Raw genomic sequence first — 25,914 nt, forward strand, 5'->3', positions numbered from 1 at the left:
AATCACTATGCAAATGGAATTTACTGATCTACCATAAAGAGTTTATTGACAAAACAGTTTAAAAGCATTATTTGCAGCTATCTGAGTTTGTTCTGCAAATATTGTAGTAAGTATCATTTTAAGAGTTTAATTGGACTATCAGAAAGTTATATTTGCAGTGTTGAATCTTTGAGATGAGTATTTTTACTGCTAATAGCAATTCAGATATGTGTATTATTTCTGATTCACAGATAATTTCTGTTTCCAAGAAAACTTTTATCAGTAATATCATTAATCTTTTCCAAGTTATCAAATGGATATTTAGCCATATAATTAGCATTAATAGGTAATATGCTGACAGTTCTCTTGTATAACACACATAAAACAGGTTTTCCAAAAGTGAAGCTACTTGAGGTTGCGAAAAATACTGCATAAGGTTGAAATTTGAGTCTTGTCTAATTATTAGTTTCCCTCCCAGAGGCTTAAGTTTAAAGAGACTTTCTAATAATTCGTATTACTTTTCTTTTTCTGTGTTTTCTTTTTTGAGACAGGGTCTCACTCTGTCCGCCAAGTTGAAGTGCAGTGGCTCAATCTTGGCTCCCTGCAGGCTCTGCCTCCCAGGCTCAAGCAATCAAATAATTTTTGACAAGGGTGGCAAGACCACACAAAGGGGGGAAAAAGCACAGTCTTTTCAACAAATGGTGTTGAGAAACTAGATCTCCATACGCACAAGAGTGAAGGTGGATACTTACCATACGCAAAAATAGATGAAAGACTTAACATAAATTCTAAAACTATAAAACTCTTAGAAGAAAACAGGACAAAACTTCACAATATTGGACTTAGTAATAATTTCCTGGATCTGACTCAAAGACACAAGCAACAAAAGAAAATAGAGAATTTGGACTTCATGAAAAATTTAAAACGTGCATCAACAGACAGTATTAGCAGAGTAAAAAGGCAACTTACAGAAGGGGAAACAATATTTGCAAATCATGTATCTAATAAGGGATTAATAACCAGAATATACAAATAACTTCTAAAACTCAACAACAAAAAGCAAATGACCCAATTCAAAAATGGACAAAGGCTGCCTCTCAGCCTCCAGTGATTCTCTGGCCTCGGCCTCCCGATTAGTTGAGACTATAGGTGTGCACTACCATGCCCAGCTAATGTTTTTGTATTTTTTGGCAGAGATGGGGTTTTGCCATGCTGCCCGGGCTGCTCTTGCTCCTGAGCTCAAGCAATACATCTGCCTTGGCTTCCCAAAGTGCTGGGATTACAGGCATAAACCACCATTCCCAGTCTACTTTTCTAATCTTAAGAGAAGCAATATAGCACAGTTGATAAAAGTATGAACTTTCAAAAGACAAAGGTTCAAATCTTCACTCTAAGACTATTAGCTATATTCCTGTAAATAATTTTTGTTCATAAAATATGTGTAATCATGCCTACTTTGTAGGCTGTGAAGATTAAATAAATTGTGAGGATTAAATAAAATTATAAGGAAACAAAGTGCTTGAGTCATAGTCAACCAAAGAATAGCTATTCAAAAGAAGTTAAATTCCATCCTTCCTCAGTCCCCCAATTTTAGAAGTGCTGATCTCGACAATGAAGGTGAAATTGATAACGTCATCTGCCATACATGCACAATTGCTAGCAGGTGCCACTTTATTATGTTTCAGGTTCTAAAGTATACTCAATTGAAGTCACAAAGTTCACCTTCTTAGTCTCCTATAAACAAGGAAGTAGGCTACTATTAAGATCTTACAGAACAAATAAAAACTCACATTCTTTGCCTTTTTTTCCCTGCTTTTCAGGAGAAGGAAGAAGGAAATAAAATATGTATAATGTATGCATAAATAGTAATTTTTCTACTTTTACAAGGCTTGGAAAACAGTCTGTCTTATTTACATCTCATTTACATTTCTAGGAATAAGGATCAATAAAAAACAAACAAACAAAAATACATCTCATTTACAAATAGGGTCTGAGATGGGAAGACAATGTAAGATTATATACAATGACTACAGCAGCCATTATAGAAAGGTCTGCCCTTTCAAATATGTTATATGTTTTATATTGGAAAAGGTGACCTTTCTATAATGGTTTTGGTTTAAATCAAAGACTGCCATCATCATCATCATCATCATCATCATCATAACAACACTGGGTTTAGCCATTAGAAACATCAGTCATGTGATCACACTATTAAATATGACATTTAAAGAGTCATGCTTATTCTAAAGCAGAAAAAGTCTTCTTCCCATATGTAATGACTTCTAATACTAACATTATTTTCAGAATCTGAATATGTAAATAAAACATTGTTTCATCTGATTTTCTCCTACTGAAATAGGGAATAACTTACTCAGCTAATCAGAATTATCAACAGAATCAATCATCATTACCCACATAATGTGACAGGAATGCTATCCTTTAAGGCATACAGTATTTTCCAAATTTAAGTATATTATTTTATGTAATATAGTAAGTTCTTAAAAGGGCAAGAACTATACAACAGTTATACAGTTTGCTGTATAACTTTCTATTTGTTATACAGCAAACAAATAGAAAGGCCTAATTAAATAACATGGCATCCCTGCACATATTCTAATGGGTTAAACATAGGTTTTTGCAAAAAGACATAGTAAATATCAGGCCTAAATAGGGTTGAAAACTCCCACTGAAACTTGCTATGTCTTTATTCCATTCTGACAGAAACTAAATGTAAGCCTTAAGTATTTTAAGTTGTTAGTTTAAATCTTTATGTAAAGTAGCCCAAGTTTAAAAACATTCATTTCTAATCTCTTTCACCTAATATTAACTGATTAGTTGTAAGAACATACCAAAGGTTGTCCATATTGACAGATATCCCAAGAGAGCATCAGTTTCTTTGTTCATTTGATACTCAAAGGTGAAAAGATCTCATCAAATACCCTAAAATTTATTTTTCTAAAGCAACATTTGTCAACCCAATTGCCAATCTTCAGCACTAGCAGAATTTATTAGTTTGTCTTATCTTACTGTTGTTTCAGTCACAGATGTAATCTTTGGATAGATTCCTACACTGCAGTGTAGCTTCAGACAACAATAAAATTATCATTCGATTACTCAGCTATATAAAACTATACATACATTTCCTTTGAATAGGTACTGATAACCAAAACTCACATGGAAATGTGTATTTTATTATAAAGTATAGCTAAATAGAGATAATGGCAGCTAATTTGAGTAAAAAGATATTGGAAAGACTATTCACCTGGTTGATCAATAAAAGAAGAAAATACAGAGAAATAAAAGAGACCAGCTACCTTTTCACAAACATATAAGGATGACACATGAAAAGGTGCTCAACATTATGAGGCATCTGAAAAACACAAGATGCCACTACACATACATTAGAACAGATAAAAGGGAAAACTACACTGCACAGTATCAAGTGCTGACAAGGATGCAGAGAAGCAAAAATTCTTATCTACTGGTGGCAGGAATGCAAAATTGTACATTCACTTGGAAACAGTTTAGCAGTTTCTTATAAAATTAAATATACACTTAAAATAAGGTCCATAATCTCACTCCTAGATATTCACTCAAGTGAAATGAAAACTTATGTATATACACTCACACATAAACCCTATTTTTTTTTTTTTTTTTTTTGAGACGGAGTTTCGCTCCTGTTGCCCAGGCTGGAGTGCAATGGCGTGATCTCGGCTCACCGCAACCTCCGCCTCCTGGGCTCAGGCAATTCTCCTGCCTCAGCCTCCTGAGTAGCTGGGATCACAGGCACGCACCACCATGCCCAACTAGTTTTTTTGTATTTTTAGTAGAGACGGGGTTTCACCATGTTGACCAGGATGGTCTCGATCTCTCGACCTCGTGATCCACCCGCCTCGGCCTCCCAAAGTGCTGGGATTACAGGCTTGAGCCACTGCGCCCGGCCATAAACCCTATTTGTAAATGTAGTAGCTTTATTCATGATTGACTAAAACAGCAAACAACACAGATGTCCCTCAACAGATAAATGAATAAGCAAATTAAGTACATATAATAAAATACTACTCAGCAACAAAAAGGTACAAACTAAGGATTTATGCAACAAATGGATAAAACTTAAAAATGTATTTCGCTAAATGAAAGAAGCCAGATCTAAGAGGCTACACATTGCATGATTCCATGTATATAAGATTCTGGAAAAGGCTAATAACTAAAGGGATAGAACACACATTAGAGGCAGCCAGGAGATGGGACTGGGGAGACAGGCTGACTACAAAGTGTCAGCACAAAAAAACTGGGGGTGGGAGGTGTCACAGAACTGTTGTTGGTAGATATGTGACTCTACGCATTTTTCAAAATTCACAAAACTGTACAACACAAAGAATGAATTTTACTGTATATAAATTAAATGCAAATAACCAGGATATCAGGGAAACCCAAGATGGAATGCGAACTGTGACAAATGAATCTAACTGTGGTATGAATGAAATGGCAGAGTAGACTGAAGGGGATATACAGAAGAAAAGACCTGACAGCTAACTTTGGAACAGAGCATTTTGGCTGGTTAATGTGAGAATAAAGATAAAAATAACTGTACACAAACACTGTATTGTGTTTGGTAATGTGTTTTTCACAGGAGTATGGGTTAGCAATTTGGAAACTACTATATATATATAATAAATACATAAATATAAGTGTAGAGAATGAGAGTCAGTTTTCTCACTGTGAGAGAAAGAAACTCCAAATAAGCAGAGGGGAAATGCTAGAATAATCCCTGTGGTGCAAAACTGGAGTTGAAGGTACCAGTATGAATTAATATTTTAAGCATGTATATGAAAGTAAACACAGATATAAATATAGATGTCTGTGTATATGTGGGTTGGTATATGTATTCGTCTGTTTTCACACTACTATAAAGAACTGCCCAAGATTGGGTAATGTTTAAAGGAAAGAGGTTTAATTGACTCAGTTCCACATGGTTGAGGGAGGCCTCAGGAAAATGACAATCATAGGAGAAGGGAATGTGTTACATGGCAGCAGGCAAGGGAGCAAGTGTGTTAAGGAGGAACTGTCAGACACTTATCAAACCATCAGATCTCGTGAGAACTCACTCACGAGAAATGCATGGGGACACTGCCCCAGATCCAGTCACCTCACACCAGGTCTCTCCCTCAACATGTGGGGATTATGGGGGTTATAATTCAAGATGAGATTTGGGTGGGGACACAAAACCTAACCATATCAGTATACATACCCTAACTCTGACCCCCGAAAGGTCTAAAAGCAGTAACAGCTCAGCAGCAAATACCTAGGACCCAGATGCTGGTTTCTAAATACTATCCTCCAATAAGTTGGACCTGGGTTCCTTGGAGAGGTAAGTAATTTCAGTGCTAGAGCAGGGAAAATATAAGTTGAGCCTGAAGCATCTTATATAGTCAGAAAGTAAAGAATTGCTTTAAAAAAAGAAAAGAAAAGAAAAAGACAATGACATATTGAAAAGTGCTCCTAGTGGCCAAAGCTGGAACAATATGAGCAACAAAATAAATAACGAAAGAATTTTGATTCTAATCCAGAGAATAAAATAAATATCCATGAGGTCACACTGATATAAGTAAATGACTGAGTAAATAAATATGAGGAGGGACTATTCGGTATTACAGAAGAATTATAATTGGTAAATGTAGAGGAAATATGGAGAACAGAAAGAAGATCTACCTATAAATGCTAAAACTAGTGGCCAAAAATTAAAGGAGAAACAAGATATTTGTGAAGCCTCAAAGCATTTTCCCCAAATATTTATTAATTAAGGGAAAAGTATTAACCTTTTGTTAATATGGATGAGGTTTTACAAAAGTAAAAAGCTAACATTCTCTTTTAGTCTGAATGACTTCAAAGACTTGAACAGAGAAAATTCCAAATCAGGTCCATTCAGGCCCTTTTTTATCTAGCCACAATATACTTTATAAGATACACAGTATATTCAATTTAAAGAAAAAATTCTATGCCTGTCTTTAACGTATACATATTTAATTTCAACGATACTATCAAACTGGTAATAACTCAGTATTTGATTTTTTTATGCCGAGCTAGAAAAATCTAAATAATCTAAGATTACATGAAAAAGAAACTCAAAGTGTAAACTTTCCTGTAAGTTTATTTCCCCTTGTTTTACTTTTAAGTAGCACAACTAGAACATAAATCAGGGAAGTTTAAAAAAAAAAAAAGGATGTCTTAAGATATGATATTAATAGATACAAAAACCATTAGCATTACCTTCTTGTATCATCCATCATTTAAAAGAAAATTTTACTTATTCATAAGTCTTAGTTTACAAATCAGATACTCTCCACAGCTAAACACACACAATGCTAAGGTGGCCTTATTAACATATTAAAGCTATCAAGATTTCCATCCCTTCTGGAGCTTAATTTTATCACCTTTCATGATTCAAATGTATAAGTACTCAAATTCTAAATCCATACTGATTTAAATATAAAATGCATGATGGCACAAAAGGATGCAAAGTATTTTCTTCCTGGTAAGTTTCCAGATTTCCTCCCTTTAAAAAGTAAATTTTAAAAAGTTTTAAATTTGCTTTATAAAAATGCAAGCAAAGATACCTCAAGTCTATTAGGAAACCAAATATATTTCAGGTTAGGCATGATATACAAGAGGCTGTTTTCAAGTCAAATAATAGTTCTTTATGTGATGAAGACTTCAGAAGCTGACTTTATTTTGCTAAAATTACATAGAAAATAGCAAAAATAATTTGTTTCTGATTTTGGTGCCCTGAACAGAGAAATTCCTTTATGATACTGATTTTGGTGCCATAAACGGAGAAGTTCCTTTATGATATTGGTTGGAAGTTCTAACTTACATGGCATGTTTTTAATATATACTTTTTTTTTTCTTTAGCCAAGAGATTCCTGAGGAGTGTAGCAAAGATTTTATAGACTTTCTAGGCTCCAATTTTAATTTCTCCTTCTATCTTATGTTTTTTAAAATACTCATAATTTTAAGAATCACAAACAAGTATAAGCAGTTCTATTTAAATCTCAGAGAGAAACGTAACTCCAACTTTAGCCACTAAATGTAGTTTTATATTAGCATGTTTTCAATTAAGTTTATATATGCTAAACTACTTAAATTACTAGATTAAAAACACACAATCATCACTCAAGACATTATTCGTTCCATTTAAATTTAGTAGGAAAGACAAATATAATTAAACGCATTTGTGTGAGTAGTTTTTAGAAAGGAAACAAACTTGACCTTTATCATATAAACTTTTATTTTTGAAAATCTAAGCAAAATGAAGGCTTCTACTTAAAAAATAAGCACCTAGTATTTAACTGCTAACAACATTAAGTCTTATTTTTAAAGTCAATTACTTCAGAAAACTAGCACCTCCTCTAAGTAATAACACAGACCCTTCACTTCAAGAAATTAGAGTTCCTGTAGCTCCATATACACTTATATGCATATTTAAATCTCTAGTAAGTTTTCATACATTATAATTACATAGCATAAGATACCCTGCTCCAGTTTTCTAGGCCAAGGGTCAGCAAACTTTCCTAAAAGAGCCAGATTTTAGGCTTGTGAGCCATACAGACACTGATCCAACTAAAAACTCCGCCACTGTAGTGCTAAGACAGTCACATACGGTATTAAGTGGGTGTGGCTGTGTTCCAATAAAACTTTTTTATCAAAACAGGTGGCTGGCCTGTAGGCCATAGTTCGCTGACTCCTGCAAACAGATTTGATATCAGTATATAACACTTTCAGCGAATGCATAATCATGTTTTCCTTGTATCTAGTAGTTGTTACAAGGAACATTAGCTATTTAAATGGTAAAGAAACCAGGAAAATATTTCCCGAGGTCAGAATCTCAGATTAGACTGGGAAATTTAAACATGTTAATAAAATACACATTAAAATATGTCTAAAAATGCAGAGTAAAGGTATAATTAAATTTTATTAAACAATCTTACCTTAATCAAATGAAAGAATCTAAATTCTAACACATCTCTGAAAATGTATAGTAAAGGTATGATTAAATTTTATTAAACAATCTTACCTTAATCAAATGAAGGAATCTAAACTCTAGTACATCGCTGGTTTCAATTCAAAATATATCTGAATCAAAATTTCAGTTTCTTGTCAAATTCCTAGAGAAACACAATTGAAAACCTTAAGTCAGGTTCCAGTTTCAGATAAGATGGGGTAATTACATGCCAACAAGTTAATGTAGCTATAAGACCTGGACAGAAGGCATTGAGCAGCTACTAGGGAACTTTGAAAAGTAACAGTAGCAGGCAGATTAAGTAAGACAATCAGAATTTGATATACCACTGAAGCAACCACAGGTTTACCATTTATAGCCTCCTACCCCACTTTCTTCCAGACTAAACATAATACAGACCAAATGAGGGCTTCAGAAGGATCCCTCTATCTCTGGCTTGAGAAGAAGGAAAGAAGACTCCTAACACTCACAAGAAAGTATGCAAATCCCCCCCTTTTCTTCCCTTCTTTCACTCTCTCAAGGCCAGCCACCCATCGCAGCTGTGGCAGCAGTGGCACTGGAGGCCCTTAGGAACCTAAAACTCTGAGAGAGGGAATCCAACTCTCTGAACACAGAAGCTGTGGTCCCAAGAGGATGTGGTGAATCCCTATTGTTTCTTTCTCTGTCCTCTTGCCACTTGGCCCTGGATATGGGCATAGTTGCAGGGAGTGAACATTAAAGAGAGAGAAAGATCCACTTCCTGGTCAGAAAAGGGGAGGTAGGCAGAATTAGAAATTACTGGGAGATAACAGGCAAGGAACACGGGAAAGCAATACCTCAAAGTTGTTTTATGAACTACTGGACTCACCCTCAAGTGGCACTTGTGTGCATCTGACCCAAACAAACATACACAGGCTTTGAGAATTACGGAATAGACCCCCACCCAAGTTCCAGACTGGCAATGGGTGATACCCATGTGGGACAGAACCAAGTAGTATGGTAAAAGCTTTGAAAATCAAACTTATGCTGTAACTATAACCTACAGAAACTTGCAGTGTGAATCTAACTGGGTTGACGGTCTACTAAAACAAATACATCAACATTCTGCATAGTATTTAAGCAAGATCCAATGTCTCCTAACATAATAGTCAAATGTCCAGGATATAATCCAAAATTACCAGGTATACAAGGAATCAACAAAATCTCAACTTGCACAGAAAAAATGCCAACATCAAGAAAACAAAGATGTTGAAATTACCTAAGATATTAAAGATATTAGAGCCATTAAATAAGTAAATGGATGATCAAGGACAGGTTTCTGTTAGAAAGGAAAGCTACAGATAAAGCAGAAAAGCCTAGAATGAACCCTGTGCTACTGGATTAGTCACAGACATCAGTATGAACTTGATATATATACAGCATAACATGTAATACAAATAGATACAGAAACAATTATAGATAAACATAAATATATGATTAATATGCAAATGTATTATTTCCTAGCTCTATCCTTTGAGAAGGCCTTGAAATGGTGATACCCCTGTATCAACAAGTATATCTAGTACCCAGAGAGACAATGGATCTAAACACAGTTCTCCAACACAAGAAACTAGGGATCCTAAAAGGAAATCGCCAATTCTACGGATAAGGCAGACAAAATGTATGATGAACCTGGAGTATCTTGCAGAACCAAAAATTAAGGAAGTATTCAAAAAAGAAAAGGATGGGGACATGTCAAAGGAATACAGGGATCAACATTGGAACAATTTTAGCAACAAAATAACAGTACTGAATTATAAGCCAATGTATAAAGTAAGTATACATATTGATATAAATAACTGAATAAATAAATGGAAAAGAAGGGACAAAAGCTTACTTACAGAAGAAATCTTAATAACAAATACATATACCCCATCCATAAGATGAAACAATCTCCCAAGCACTTGGATTGTGGGTTGAAATTAGCAACTCATTTCTAAAGAACAGAATACAAAAAGACAAAAATGTCAACTTTACAGTGAAGACATCTGATAAACAGTACCTTAATCAAGTAATGTTGTCATCATGTACTTTGATAAGATGTGAGGAAAAGGGCATTTCCCTCTGTGGATTCTTCCCTAAAACTTAGAACCTAAGTCTAATCACAAGAAAAACATTAGACAAACACAAATCGAGAGACACTTTGCAAAGTATCTGACTGACACTAGTACTCAAAACTGTCAAGTTTATGAAAAACAAAGAAAGGCTGAGAAACTGTCATAGACTACATGAGATTTGGGGAGAGTGACAAATGTAACATGTAAACCTGGAATGGATTCTTGAACAGGAGACCAGTGGAAAATCCGGCAAAATCCCAGCTTGGAATCTGGAGTTTGGTTAGTAGTAAGGTACCAGTGTTGGTTTCTCGGTTTTGAAAAATCCATTTGGTTTTGTAAAATGTTATTATTATGGAAAGCTATGTGAGGAATATAAAGGAACTCTTTGTATTATCTTTGTAACTCTTCTATAAATCTAAACTTCTTCCAAAATAAAAAGGTTCTTTTTAATGGTCAAAAGACCTGAATAGATCCTTCACCAAAGAGAGTGTAACAAAATATACGACAAAATGTGCAACATAGTACTAGCTATCAGGAAAATGAAAATGAAACTCATTATCAGGTACCACTGCAAATCTATTAGAATGGCTAAAATGAAAAAGATGAACCACACCAAGTGCTGACAGGAGAGCAGAACAACTAGAACACTCATACATTGCTGATGTAAACGCAAAGTGGTATAGCCATTTTAGAGAACAATTTATCAATTTCTTCACAACAAACACCATATGACCCACCAATCCCATACCTATGTATTTTTACCCAACAGAAATGAAAACTCATTTGCACAAAATCCTATACACAAACGTTTATAGCAGCTCTATTCAAAATAGTTAAAAACTGGAAACAACTCAAATGTCCTCCAATTAATGAATTTAAACTGTGGTACACATCCATAAAACTGAATACTACTCAGTAATAAAAAGGAATAAAATATCAATACACAGAACAACTTATATGAATCTTATAAGGCATTATACTGAGTAAATGCACACCTAACAGCCTTAACTGGCTTCATGCTCTATTATTCTACTTAATGATCATTTTTGAAAGGACAAAAGTAAAATGGCAGAGTTACCAGGTATTGAGGGGTAGGGAGGGAGCACAACTACACAGGTATAACACAAGGTAATTTTCTTGTGCTAAGGAAACTATTCCAGATATTGACAGTGATAGCGGTGAGATAAATCTATATACATGCTAAAATTTATCAACTATACACAGAAAAAGTTTTACTGCATGTTCATTTGAAAAAATAAAATTTACGATACTTAAAAGACTTTTAAATCATCAAGGCTTTTTCAGAATTATTTAGTTTGGATTTTATAGTCTGTAAAAATCCTCTTGTTTATTCTGCCTATTTTTAAGATAGAGGAAGTGACAGATAGCTCAGTCCTGACATGTAAAATCACTGGTCTAAATGTCAGTTCTCCTAAGCAATGCATCACTGGCAAAGGAGTCTAATCTGCTCATCACCACTATCCCACCTAATTGAAGAGTAAATCCTGACATCTGTTTAGTGGTATCATAAAAGACCCTTCATTAATGATTTTTTAAAAAATAATACTGATTTACAATCAGTAGAGAATTCCACATTGTGGGGCAGTGAGAGGGATTCTACTTTCATTGCATAATAAGCATTCTGAAGACAGAAAAAGTAAAACAGGCCAGGTAAGGTGGCTCATTCTTGCAATCCCAGCACTTTGGGAAGCCAAGGTGGGCGGATCACCTGAGGTCAGGCATTTGAGACTAGCCTGGCCAACATGGTGAAACCCCATCTCTACAAAAATACAAAAAAATCAGCTGGGTGTGGTGGCACACACCTGTAGTCCCAGCTACTCAGGAGGCTAAGTCACAAGAATCGCTTAAGCTTGGGAGGCAGAGGGTGTAGTGAACCAAGATCACACCATTGTACTCCAGCCTGGGTGACAGAGTGAGACCCCCTCTCAAAAAAAAAAAAAAAGTAAAACAATCATTAGTTTCTACCTTTCTTATCAGGGAAAAAATAGTCGCTTTATTTGAGTAGTGGGATGAGGAATACAAGCAGGAAAACATAGTATTTCAGAAGTAATTCCACTCTTCTGCAAGAATTTCTTTGTCGTACTTCAACTAATATAGTACACTACAAGCTTACAGTGAATTATTACTATGCTATACATGCATGTGGTCCTAAAACATTAAAACCTACATAATACAGGCATTTAAATTTTTAAAAATTAAGTACAAAGGTACTACCTCTTCTGAACACTTTTGTCATGCTAATATATTTGGTTCCTACATTTACCTTAAGTATTATTTTTAAAAATCATATTTAGCCAACTATTTCCACTTAACCTAGATTATGTGTTTTTAAGGATACTGTTCTCAGTTGTGTTACTAAATTCAGAAACACCTTCAGATTGCTATATTTAAAAGAATATGAGATTTAAAAAAAAATCAGCAATTGCACTAATTTTAAATGGAAAACTAAAGGCCTCTATAAGCAACAGTTTTTGCCTTAAGGCCTTTTGTTCTCATAATATCACATCCAATTATAAGTGAAATTATTTGCTTCAAGAATTTAGGTTATTTTCCTCAGAAACACATTTGGAAAAACTGATGACATTATCTGGTACCACACCCTTTCTAACTGAAGCCATTTGTGTGTAGTAGCTATAGTAATTCACTAAAGTCAGTTTAGTTTTGATACCCAATAAAATCCACTGAATGGAGTACCTACTGCAAATCTGTATGCTTACTGCTCCATGTAATCTTCTCACTAGATTTTCAATTTACTAAACAAAGGCTGTTTTATTAATAATCAAAATCTGATTTCCACAGATGCACTACACCTGTCAAAAGTTTCAGTAGGTTAGTAAATTTCCTGTCTCTTCTCTCTGTAATACTGCATGTGTTTAAGTCACTACTATATTTTAATGACGATAAACACAGGAGTTTTTTCCCCTCTCTTTTTCAAATAATCAAGAAAACCTCAGTGATTAGTATTGCACTATTCACAGTTAAACTTCCAGTTCTCTTCAAAAGTTGCCAATTAATAACAATTTTTACATATGAACTAAACCCAACAGGATGCTTTATCTTACTAGCCACTGAAATGCTAAATTCACAGAAATCAACATTACCTAGTAACATTTTAAAGATTACATACAGTACAATAAACCACCTATCTCTATAAGAGTGGCTATTACTTTCCTTCATCCAAATTAATATCATCCAAACTTAAATATCACAATAGCCATCTCTACACTTAAGCAAATCAAATGAACTTTCCACCCATTATTCCAAAAGTTCTTCTTTAGAAATGAAATTTATATAAAATATATTTAGGCTATTTGTTAAGAAACACAAAAGGTCAGAATAAGAAATTATCCATAAAGAATGTTAAATTATCAAAGAATCGAGAAGGGATTTGGAATAGAGAACTTAGTATGTACTGAAATTAAGAAGGCCTCATGTGATATTTACACTCTGTAGCCCAAACCTGTGTTACAAGTATATTTAGCCACTTGCTAATAATTCTATGATGGCCCAGTTTGAAAGCAATGCCTGGGTAGACTATAAATCTCATACACCTGTGCTTACTCCAATCCACCATTACTAAAGTTCCCTATTGCTGCATTGGGAAGCTACGTGATACAGAATTGTAACCATGACCATTACTGAGAGAAATATGAATAACTATCTTTAGAAGGCATTTAACAATTGGTAAGAATACTGCAGTTTTTCCATGAAGAGTAGACCCACACTCAGCACACAGTGGGAGCACAACAGGAAATTGTATATGAGAAAGACAGAAAGAAGATCTAAGAGCAATAAACAATACATAAAATAAGTCTATCTCATAAAAGCCATATTGAAAAATTTAATTTGCTTCTGAGTTGGCAATTCTTCACTATAGGTGAATACTGGTTTAAAGCAACTGCTGATTACTATTTTTTAATTGGGTAAGTACTTTCTGACTGTTGAATCTAGGAGGAGAAAGCAAGGCTGAGCACTATGGTTCATTCCCGTTATCTCATCATTTTGGGAGGTCAAGGTAGAAGGATAGCTTGAGCCCAGGAGCTCAAGACCAGCCTGGGCAACAGAATGAGACTCCGTCTCTATAAAAAATTTAAAAATTAGCCAGACATGGTAGAGTGTGCCTATAGTCCCAGCCAGTTGGGACGCTGAGGAAGGAAGATTGTTTGAGCTGAGGAGATCAAGGCTACAGTAAGCCTATGTTCATATCAATGCACTCTAACCTGGCTGACAGAGCCAGATCCTTTCTCAAAAATAATAATAATAGGAAGAAAAAGCAAAACAGAACTGCCCTTAGCACTTTAGAATCTTTACCAAGAAAAGTAAAACGGAGTAAATGGCCATTCTTAAGGCCTTTTTAAAAATTCCTCAGTGGGTATCTCATTAAATCTTAAATTGTCCTCTAAGTCTGGATTTTTGAAGCAGAAATAGCCGAAAAGAGAGATAAGTGAGGTTCCTAACTCAATGCAAAGAAAAACAAAGTAAGTCTTTGTTAGCAATTCTGTAAAGCATCTAGTATGTAAAACACTATTGTAGTGATGGGATGAGGAAAGGGTCAAAACAAAGAACACTACTACTGGCTTTCAAAGAGCTTACATAATATGGAATACATGAAGAATTCTTTATAAAGCAATGCTATATGTTTCACTTGTTTTTATAAGTATACTGCTAGACACACAAGGGCAGATACTCTGCCTTGTTTACCATGACAGCCCCAGTGCCTACTGCAATTACTAGCACATAGCAAGCACTAGAAAAATATTTGTGGATAAATGAAGACTTTCAACAGCTATGTCAGTAATGACATGTGGCTTTCTTGACTCCAGTGATCTAGTCCTCTTTGACAGACAGAACAATGGCCCTCCAAAGATGTCTGTGCCCTTAACCACTAGAACCTAAGTTACCTGACATGGCAAAAGGGATTTGCAGTTGTAATCAAGGTTAAGGAACCTGAGATGGGAGAGATTATCCTGTATTATCCAGGTAGGTCCAATCTCATCATATGAGGCTTTTAAAGTGGAAGAGGAAGACAGAAGGTGGATCAGAGAATTTAAATGAAAGGAGATGGAGATATCAGAAGCTTGAGAGGGACCTGACCTTTGTTACTGACTTTGAAGATGAAGGAGGGACACATGTCAGGGAATGAGAGTGGAATGTTGGTGCTAGAAAGGGCCCTGATCAGGACAAATGCTACAACCACAAGGATCCCAGTGCTACAACCACAAGGAACCGAATTCTACCAAAACCCCTAATTAGCAAGGAAAGTGATCTTGCCCTACAGCCTCCGGAAAGGAACATGGCCCTGCTGAAATTTTTATTTTAGCCCAATGAGACCAGAATTGGCCTACTGACTCACAGAGCTGTAAGATTAAAAAATTTTCTGTTTAAGCCACTAAGTTGGTATTGATTTGTGATGGCAGCAATAGAAAACTAACATGCCCCTTATCACTTCTACTCTAGCAACCCAAATATATAGCTTTTCTTGCCATCACCCTGATACTGCTTCAACACAAGATTTAAAATTCTGAAATGCTTTAACCTGATCATAATCTCCTATTCTTACTTCTTCTACTTCATTCTCCCTACATAAGTCATATCAAAGAAAAGACCTTGTTTAAAAGAACAATATATAGAAACAAAATGCCACTTACCAATCATGAATTAGCATTTTCTAGTTAGAATGTTTGGTCAGCTTTATATCCCAGAGTATAAAACAGCACCACAGAATGGTTATAACCAAACTACAAATATCAAATTCCTTGCAACATTGCAGTACCAAGGACCCACACCGAAATGTGTTATTAAACAACCCGGTGTGTCAAATTCTGATTAATCTACTTTCAAAGAAAAAGTCTTTTGTTTTTAAATCTGGAACCATTTCTTTGCCTCTTTATATTTATATGCTTACTCTAAAATATTAAAAACAACCTCATAAACAATCTGTTTAACAGTAATTAGAATTTTACCTAGTTAAAACAACAGCAGAGCATGCCACAACACAGATGGCAGAAAACTTTCTCCTTGTCTGATCAGTGTCAAAAAATTGTTCTATTTCATGATTAGGAATAATTTTGTCACAGGCTATCTCCCAAAATACTAGTGAAAGGACAGTTTTATTAAGAAAGTCTTTGTTCAGCATAAATCTTAATTATTTCTCAATGTAAAAATTTTTCTTACTACTCTGATAAAACCCAGCCAAATTTGTGATTAGGGAGTCATAATGGATAGAAGTCAGTACTACTGATTTCACTCTAGTTCCAATTCCTTAAGCACACTAATTCTCTGTGGAGTAGAGGTTCTCAGACTATGATGCACATTGAAATCACCAGGGGAGTGTTTAAAACTTCCAATGACCAAGTTCCAACCTATACCAATTAAATCAGAACGTCTGGGTATAACACAGGCATAAAAGTTTTTAAACTCCCCCAGTGGCTCCAGTATGGTTTATTACTAACAATAAGGCATGACACAGTGCACTGAATGGAGCCAGGAGGCCTGGGATCTGGCACTAGCTATGCTACCAACAAGCTTGGGTACGTCACTGGGTAGCCATTTCCTTATCTATAAAAATATAGGATTGGACAAGTTATTTCAAACATCTAACATGTTATAAGTTTAGGATGAGATTCCTTAGTTTTTTTCAAAAGATTAAATCACCTCAACATTTAAACTATGAAAAGAACATTGAAATCCATGATCTGATGATGCTTATTCCTACCTGTTAAAATCTTATTTTCATAAAGATTATTCCATAGTAGAGATCAAATTCAACTACATTTCAATTGCACTAATTTTTATACATCCTTATGATCATCCATGTCATAAAAGGATATATATGTTAGGAATGACTGGAAGCTTGAAGTATCTCAAAATATAGCTTGCTATCAGATTATTTCTAGAATTCCTATTAAAATATATTGCATGTATTCTCATTTTCTTGAATAGCATTCTTGGTTTTGGTTGGCTCCTGAAGATACAAAATGACTTTAACTTTTCATTATTTCATAAAAGCAAATCATTAAGGAAACCAGAAACATAGTTGAAATAATCCCTGAATATCAAGTTATTCTGTATACAGTCTCAAACCAAATTCTTACCTGTGACCAGCTCTTACAAATGTACACTACCAGTTATGAGGGTGCTTGGAAAAAGGTTAATTCATTCAACACATTAAGCATTTTATAGTTCCAGAGCTTGGGATCTAGGTGGCAGACTTCTAATGTGTCCCTGCAGTGATCCCCGCCTTCTGACAGTCACATATTGTGTAATCCTTCGTTTAAGTGTGGGCTAGACCTAGTAACTTGCTTATAAAGAAGAAAATACTGGCCAGGCATGGTGGTTCACATCTGTAATCCCAAGACTTTGGGAGGCCAAGGCAGGAGGATCACTTGAGCCTAGGAGTTCAACGTGGGCAACATAGTGAGACTCTGTCTCAATTTTTAAAAATAAAGAAAATGTGGCAGAATCGATGGGATGTCAATTCTGTAATTAGGTTATAAAAATTGTGATGTCCTTCTTGCTACCACTCTGTTTTGCTGGCATTCTTTCTTGCCCTCTTGCTTGTTCGCTCTAAGTCAACTGCCATATTGTGAGATACTCTATGGGTTCATGTGGTGTGGTTCCAAGGGAGGCCTCTGGCCAACAACCTGAGAAGAAATGAATCCTGCCTTGTGAGTGACCTATAAATAGATCCTTCCACATCAAGATTTCTGATGAGGCTTCAGGCCTTATCAACACATTGGTTCATAACCCTGTAAAAGACCCACCACCTATGCTGTTCCTGGATCCCTGATTCACTGCAATATAATAAATACGTGTTTTGAGTGGGTGTGTTTTAAAGTAATTTGTTATGTAGCAATAGGTAACTAATATAGGCATGTAGCAATGAATAAAAACACTGCAGTCAAAGAACCAATAGTTGAATAGTAAGACAGATCAAGGTATAACAATCCAGTAATGGGTGAGACATGTAAATACATGTAATAAAGTATTTTAGGAGTTCTGATAAAAGTATACCTGTGTTTGAATGCCACATGCAATAAAAGAAAAAAGTATGCCTGTGAGGGGTAAGGTATAGACATAAGAAAGGATATATATATATATATAGGCTTAGGCACTGATGTTCCTTAAAAGGGAAGAATATGAGTTAAAAGCATCAAAGAAATATAATGATCACTTTGGAAAACTAAAAGTAATCCCAATTATTTCTCACCTATTCAAGAAAACTGCTGCGGCAATTATTTCTTCCTTCTACTGCATCGTCAAACATTTCCCTGCTCCTGGATTATTCCCATCACATTAAATATGGAACCAAAATAATTGTTTCAAAGCCCATTGTCTTAACTCTACACACCAAATGTGCATAGTTCCCCCTTTACAATAAAACTCAAAACTGTTGTCTACACTCACTGTCTCCACATCTCCCTCCCATTTTGTCCTGAATCTGTATCAACCAAGCTTTTCATCCCATCTGTCTACCAACCTTATTAAGGTCACCACGTCTTCCACATTGCTAAATACAACCATTGATTCTCTGACTTCCTCTTATTTTACCTATGAGCAGCTGCTGATACAAATGATTCTGTCCTTGAACTATATGGCTCTCAAAACACCCAACTCTACTGGTTTTAATCTTATTAGGTTGGTGTAAAAGTAATTGCAGTTTTGGACCATGAATTTTAGATCATTATATTATAACTAGGCCCAAACACATCTTTATTAATCAAAACATAAAACATCACAATCAACACATTTTTTTTCCCAATGAGAGATAAGTTTGTTTATCCTTGTAGTGTAAAAAAATCCATGCTTTGGGATTCAATAAACTCTTGGAAAGCTTTTGCTGCATTCTGGTTGTAGAAACATTTTCCTGGCAAAAAGCTGCTGAGATGCTTGAAGTGGTAGTTGGTTGGCGAGAAGTCATGTGACTATGGCAAATGAGACAAAACTTTGTAGCCTAATTCATTCAACTTTTGAAGCATTGGTTGTGCGACACACTGTTGAGCATTGTGGAGAATTGAGCCCTTTCTGTTGACCAATGTTGGCTAGAAGCATTGCAGTTTTCTGTGCATCTCATTGATTTGTTGAGCACACTTCTCAGATATAATGGTCTCGCTCGAATTCAGAAAACTGAAGTGATCAGACCCGCAGCAGACCACCAAAAAGATCTTTTTTGGTGCAAATTTGGCTTTGGGAAGTGCTCTGGAGCTTCTTCTCAGTCCAACCACTGAGCTGGTCCTTGTCAGTTGTCATAAAAAATCCACTTTTCATTGTATATTGCAATCCAATTGAGAAATGGTTCGTTGCTATTGCACAGAGTAAAAGAACACTTCGAAATGACTATTTTTTAAAAAAATTTCGGTCAGCTTGTGAGGCACCCACTTATCAAGCTTTTACACCTTTCTAATTTGCTTCAAATGCCAAATGACCACAGGATGGTCAATGCTGAGTTGATGTTGAGTTCTAGTGTCGTTGTAAGAGAATGGATGATTGCTCTCAATTGGTCATTGCCAACTTTCAATGGCTGGCCACTATGCTCCTCATCTTCAAGGGTCTGGTCTCCTTTGCAAAATTTCTTGAACCACCACTGCACTATACCTTTGTTAGCAATTCCTGGGACAAATGCATTGTTGATGCTGGGAGTTGTCTTGCTTATGACCCATTTTGAACTCGAATCAGAAAATCACTCAAATTGGCTTTTTGTCTAACATCATTTCCATAGTCTAAAATAAATATAAAATAAACAGCAAGTAATAATTAGCAAAAACAAACAAAGCAAGAAATGCACATTAAAATGATTCAGAACATAACCACATTTATTTAAGAAATGTATTCCAATATCAAATGGCAAACTTCAAAAAATGTAAAAACCGCAATTCGTGTGCACCAGCCTAAAACTCTTTGCTCAGTCCACTTCAGCCACACTGGTCTCCTCCTTGTTCCTTGAACATACTAGGCACACACTTGGCTCAAATCTGTTACCCCTGTTATACCTTAGAACAGGAATGCTCTTCCCTGAGATATCCATATAGATTCCTTTTAGGTCTTCACTCAAATGTTACAATCCTTCCCAGGCCTGCCTTCCTCCAATCATCTCCATGCCTTCCAACACTCCCCCGATTCCCTTTTCCTCCTTTACTTTGCTATCTAATAAAGTATACATATTTTATCTGTTAGTTTCAGTTTCCCTCTCCGCTAGAATGTAAGCTCCATAGAGGCAGGAATTTTTGTCTGTTTTGTTTACTGTTGTATAACAGACAACAGTACCTGGTAATAGTAGATATGGTATTAATATTTCTTTAATGAATGAATGAACCAACCAAGGAATTTCTCTCACCCATCTAATGTAATTAATAGAGTAATTTAATAGTCTCAAAGGTACCAAAATATTGCATTCATGTTTCAATCACTGTGATTTATGTTCTGACAGATTTAACACCCTCATTATACATACCAGGGCTATATTAGTCTGAATTCCCCTGAAACACACCAATCAGGAGAAAAAGTCCAGAACTGTCTCAGACAACAAGGAGCAAAAAGATTGATTTTAAAAAATAGTCTTCCATGGCTAATCCAAAGTAGAAAATCCACATACAACATGTCAGAAAATCTAACTGATACAGATTTTTAAAGGCTAGAGATGAAAGAGAAGGTAAGTAAAAATTTCAAATTTTGTTAATACACACACATACACACAAATACTCTAAGGAGATATTATCAATTCTCTCATAGGTAACTTTTAGCCTTTGATAATGTGTTTTCCATCCACTTTCCAATATACATATTTTTCACTTCTCTTTTTCTAAGCTATCAGTGATTTAAAAAAAAATTCGCTGAAACTCTATTTACAGTTTCCCAAAGATAAAAACAAGATTCAGTTGTGCTGAGATAAAATAACTTTACAAATATCATTTTTACATTTGTATGTATATGTTCTTTACACATTTTCTCAAGTGCTTTCACATCTTTATTATGATCTTCACACTGACATGAATAATAGGCAGGCAGATTTTATCACTTCCTCCCCCACCTCCTACATACATACACATACTTTGCAGATGGAAAAATACTGACTCTCAAAGAGATTAACTGGCCTGCCCAAGGTCACAGAGCTTCAGCAGTTCAACCTGGACTATAATTCGGTTTTTTAAAATCCAAATTCACTGTTTTCTTTCACAACATATTACCTCACCCGGTAATTAAAGAAAGGTGCATTGCATGTTATCTACAAAGACTTGACTACATAAGCATCTTCCTTCTGGATTAGAAATTTTTACATTCCAATCCATTATAAAAGTGCTTTGCAGATGGTACAAATATGCTATTATTCTTATTTTTTAAAAAAGAAAAGCCCAAGAAAATAAATAAAACTGAGTATCTAAAGCAGTAGCAAGATGAGATTAATGGTTACTTTCTGCACACAAGATCAATGTTTTAGAATCTTTGAACTATCAAACAGATAACAAATACCACTTCCAAGTGACAGAGGAAGATATTTAACAGAGGCCATTCTGGGTTAAATCACTGTTTATTACAGAACCCATACCTACATCACTACCTGAAAAATCCCAGTAATGTGGACTAAAATTAGAATGAATTATTTTTACCCTTCTCTCCTAAGATTTAGTTCAGGTTCAGATAAACAAATGGTTCCATGAGTTACTTCATCTGGACTTCTTCCTGTCTCCTTTAACTTTCTAAGAAGAGAGAAAAGAGATTCCTTTATCATTTCAGCTGCAAAGAATACCCTAAAGAAATCCAAAACTGGGTCATGATGCAAAGACCTCAGAGAGAGTATATTTTATGTAAGATTAAAAACTTTGTTCTTCCCACCAACAGAGACCAACTGCATGTCCCTGACCCACATTAAAATTCCTCTTTGTAGAAATCTAGATTCATTTTGAAGCCTAGTCAGGCTTACTTGGGACTCTCAAACTGCAAATACGGCTGCATGCCCAATGGGAAACAGCCCTCATGGAATTAATGGAATCTGGCCTAGGTAGGGAGAGCCACTGTTTTCTAGGGCCAAGGCAGACTAAACTAAAAATAAGTAAGGCTTCAGTAACATGGTTTTGGCTTTGGGGACAGTATTTGCTATCTTGAATACTCCTTTCTTTCATTTCTCAGCCAATACTAAGGAACTGACATTTTACATCAGACTTTATTACAGCTCCTACAAGAAAATAGATGGTTAGAGAGAAGTTTAAATAATTTAACTATGAAGGTAAAAAAGACTTACACCTACTCCAAAGGAAATATATGATCTAGTTAATAATGGTTGGAGACTAATGCCTTAGGGTAATAAAAGTGATCAGAGTCTGAAATATCCACTGCAAAGCCTGCACTAGACTAAGGCAAACAAGGCACCTAGAGTACAAAATTTAATGAGACACTCGCTCTTAGATGTCAATCCTGTATTTATAACACCTGGAGAGTAAGTGTCTCCTTAAATTTTGTACCCTAGGTGCCCCACTTGCCTCACCCTCCTTGGAGCCCAGATCCACAGTGATACCTAGATGTTCATCGAAGGCATAGATTTTTGTGACTATAAAAATTTGAAGCAATATCTGAACAAAATCTGAAGTTTGAGATCCTGATCACATCCATCATTATTATCTTCTGAATGTAATAAGAAAAAGTAGAAGAGGCTTGACGTTTTCACATGTTACGAGGATGAAGTTGCTTCAGAAAAGAGAAACATTTATGGTATAAATGGAAAAGTATGAAATGTTTATAGGGAGATTTCTACTTCTGAATATGAAGGACAATGACTGTCTGGAAATATTCTTCTCCCTAAATAACTAGAAATTGGACAAAATAGAGCAAACTATTTGCTGGCACTGAACGAAGGCAGCACAAGTCTATGATACCAGACTATTGCCCTAAAAGGGCAATAATGAGAGGGCTTTCCAGCTTCTGCCTGGAGATAATTCACAAACAATGGCACAGGGAAAGGTAATCTCATAAGGACTTAGCCACATTGCTGAATTGAAAAGACATGTATCAGAGTTTAGGTAGGCCAAAACAGCTAGAATTCAGGGGGAGAGGGAGCAGATGCCTAAGAGAAGAGATCAACACAGAAAGTGATCCTAAAAAATGCACAGCCAGCCTACTGGATCTTTGGCTGAATACAATTTATACGTGTGAAGGGTGAACCCTCAAGAGGCTGGGCAAAATAAAAATCACCCTTTACAAAAAGAAAATTACCAAAAGTTGTAAGATAAACAACTGTCAGAGCTCACAAAGGGCCAGGAATTGTTAAAATTCCTATTACCCAAAGTGGGAAAATCTTGCTGAATAGCAGGGCAGCAATGAGTGACTCCAGAAGGACCATGCATTAGAAGTGAAGTTAAAACTAGTCCTAAAGCTACTCTAGATTCTCCCTGAAGCTGCATAAAAATAAGCCTTGAAAGGATCAAACTTATCTGTAAATAACAGTGGCATACTAGAAAAAAATCCAACATCCTTTAAATAATGCAACCAAATTCAGCAAATAACATAATATTCACAATAATGAGCATTCAATAAAAATCTATGAGACCTATCAAGAAGCAATAAAATGTGACTCGTGAACTAGATAAACAGTCGATATTAACAGAACCAGATATGAAAGAGATGATCAAATTAAGAGATGAGAACATTAAAATAGCTATAATAAACATTTCCTCAACAGCATAAGAGAAAACCCATACACAATGAGGAGACAAAGAAACATAAAAGAATCAAATACAACTTCTACATATTAAAAAACACAACACCTGAAATAAAAATATTTTTAGGTGGGATTTGTAGCAGATTAGCCACTGCAAAAGAATATATTAGTAAATTGAAGACACAGGAATAAAACTATCCAAAAATGAAGACATGAAGACCAAAAGACACACACACAAACACACACACACACATACACACACACCCTCACACACACACCCTCCAAAAAATAAACATTCAATGACCTCTGTAACAGTGTCAGCAATCAAACATAACCATAATGAAAGCATGAAAGCAAAAAGAGTAAGGCAATATTGGAAAAAATAGTAGCTATAGAAATTTAGAAATTTCCACTTTGTTGAAAACTACAAACCCACAGTTCCCAGAAGTTGAAGCAATACCAAACAGGATAAATATAACACACATTGACATACATATTGCTGAAAAAAAAAGATAAAGAAAAACATTTAAAGCAGCCAGAGGTAAAAAGGTACATTATATTCAATGGAGCAAAGATAAGTCATCACAGATTTCTCCTTGAAGGTATACAATCAGAAAACAATAAAATAAAATCTACAAAGTACAGAAAGGAAAAAACAAGGCTACTTTGTATGCAGAAAAAAGGTAACACAGCAGGCTCAAGAGTGCTATCCTTAGAAAGGTCTACTTGTAAGGTTAGGCCTTGGCTGTTGTCTAAGAACTTGAATTTCAAAAGGGTTCCTGACATTCCCTAACTAATAAGGGTGGTTCACTGTGCCTAAAGTATTTATGCAAATAATATTCTAAATATCTACTTTCCTTCTTGGAAATTGGCATTTTGGTACATGCTAGGCAGAGGACGTTTACCTGACCAGCTCCCAATAAAAACCTTGGGCACTGAGTCTCTAATAAGTTTTCTGTTAAACTGTATTCACAGTGTCGTCACAACTCACTGCTGGAGAAATTAAATGTGTCCTGCATAATTCCACTGGGAGAAGATTCGTGGAAGCTTGTGCCTTGCTTCCTCCAGCCTTCACCCATGAACCTTTCCCATTTGCTAATTTAGCTTTGTATCTTTCTGCTGTAATAAGTCATAACCACAAGTTTGACTACATGCTCAGTCCTGAGTCCTCCTAGCCAACCACCAAACTGGAGGTGATAAACTACAATTTCAGTACTCAGTAAAAATATCTTTCTGAAAGGTTGATGAAAATTTTAAGATACATGAAGGCTGAGAAAATCTGTCACTAGTAGACACGCACAGGAAAAAAAGTTAAAGATTTTTTGCAGAAGAAAAATGACACTAAACAAAAACATGGAACTATACAAAGAAATGAGGTACAGCGGAGTAAATATGTGGATAACTATAAAAGATGTTTCTTATTTTTAAAAATCTTTAAAATAAAATGGTTTAAAACAACCATAATTACAATCTACTGTGGGTTTAACAAATATAGAAAGAAGTAAAATATAGAAGTGGTATAATATGTGTAGGAACACTGTGTAAGTAAAAGATATAGAATGTAATCTTAGAATAACCACTAAAAAAGAAAAAAGGTACAGTTCATAAGACAACAGTGCAAATAAAATGGAATACTAAAAAGTTCTCAATCCAAAAGAATGCAAGAAAAAAAAAGAGAAACATGCAAAGAACAGATGGGACAAATAGAAAACAAACAGCACAACAGCAGACGTTAAGTCTAATCATACCAGTCATCATATTAAGTGTAAATGGTCTAAACTCCTGATTAAAAGGGATAGAGATTGTCAGATTGTATTTAAAAAGAAGCAAGACCCAACTACATGCTTTCCTCAAGAAACCCACTTTAAATATTTATTAAAAAAAAAAAAAAACCATAATGGTTAAAGGATTGTAAAGATCTACTGGGCTAACACCAATCAAAGAAGAGCCACAGTAGCTGTATTAATATTAGATAAAGCATATTTTACAGTAAAGAATATTATTAATAAAAAGAATCATTTCATAATGATTAAAGGAATGAATCAAGAAGACAAATCCTAAGCTAGTAACACAGCTTCAAAATACATAAAACAAAACATGATAGAATTATAAGCAGAAATAGACAAATTCACAATTATTGTCAGAGATTTCAACAAATCTCTCAATAATGA

The 25,914-nt window shown here is 35.1% G+C and overlaps 1 protein-coding gene across 5 annotated transcripts in view; it reads right to left on the bottom strand.

Moving 5' to 3' along the window:
• The window catches only part of GLCE (glucuronic acid epimerase), a 97,017-nt gene that overhangs the window by 41,310 nt on the left and 29,793 nt on the right, over nucleotides 1–25,914 (bottom strand). Inside the window, exons 2-4 of one of the 5 annotated variants that reach the window (XM_074392740.1) lie at nucleotides 18,305–19,814; nucleotides 9,859–9,953; nucleotides 8,054–8,144 (exon numbers count right to left, since the gene is read on the bottom strand). The exons of 1 other annotated variant lie outside the window; for it this stretch is intronic. The gene's annotated coding sequence lies outside the window, so the exon portion shown is untranslated. Of the gene's footprint in view, nucleotides 1–7,967; nucleotides 7,982–8,053; nucleotides 8,145–9,858; nucleotides 9,954–18,304; nucleotides 19,815–25,914 lie in introns of those variants that run through there. 3 more of the 5 variants (XM_074392741.1, XM_074392742.1, XM_003929683.4) reach the window with 3 other exon arrangements.

The sequence above is a fragment of the Saimiri boliviensis genome, chromosome 2 (assembly GCF_048565385.1).
Source record: "Saimiri boliviensis isolate mSaiBol1 chromosome 2, mSaiBol1.pri, whole genome shotgun sequence".
NCBI classification, from domain to species: Eukaryota; Metazoa; Chordata; class Mammalia; order Primates; family Cebidae; genus Saimiri; species Saimiri boliviensis.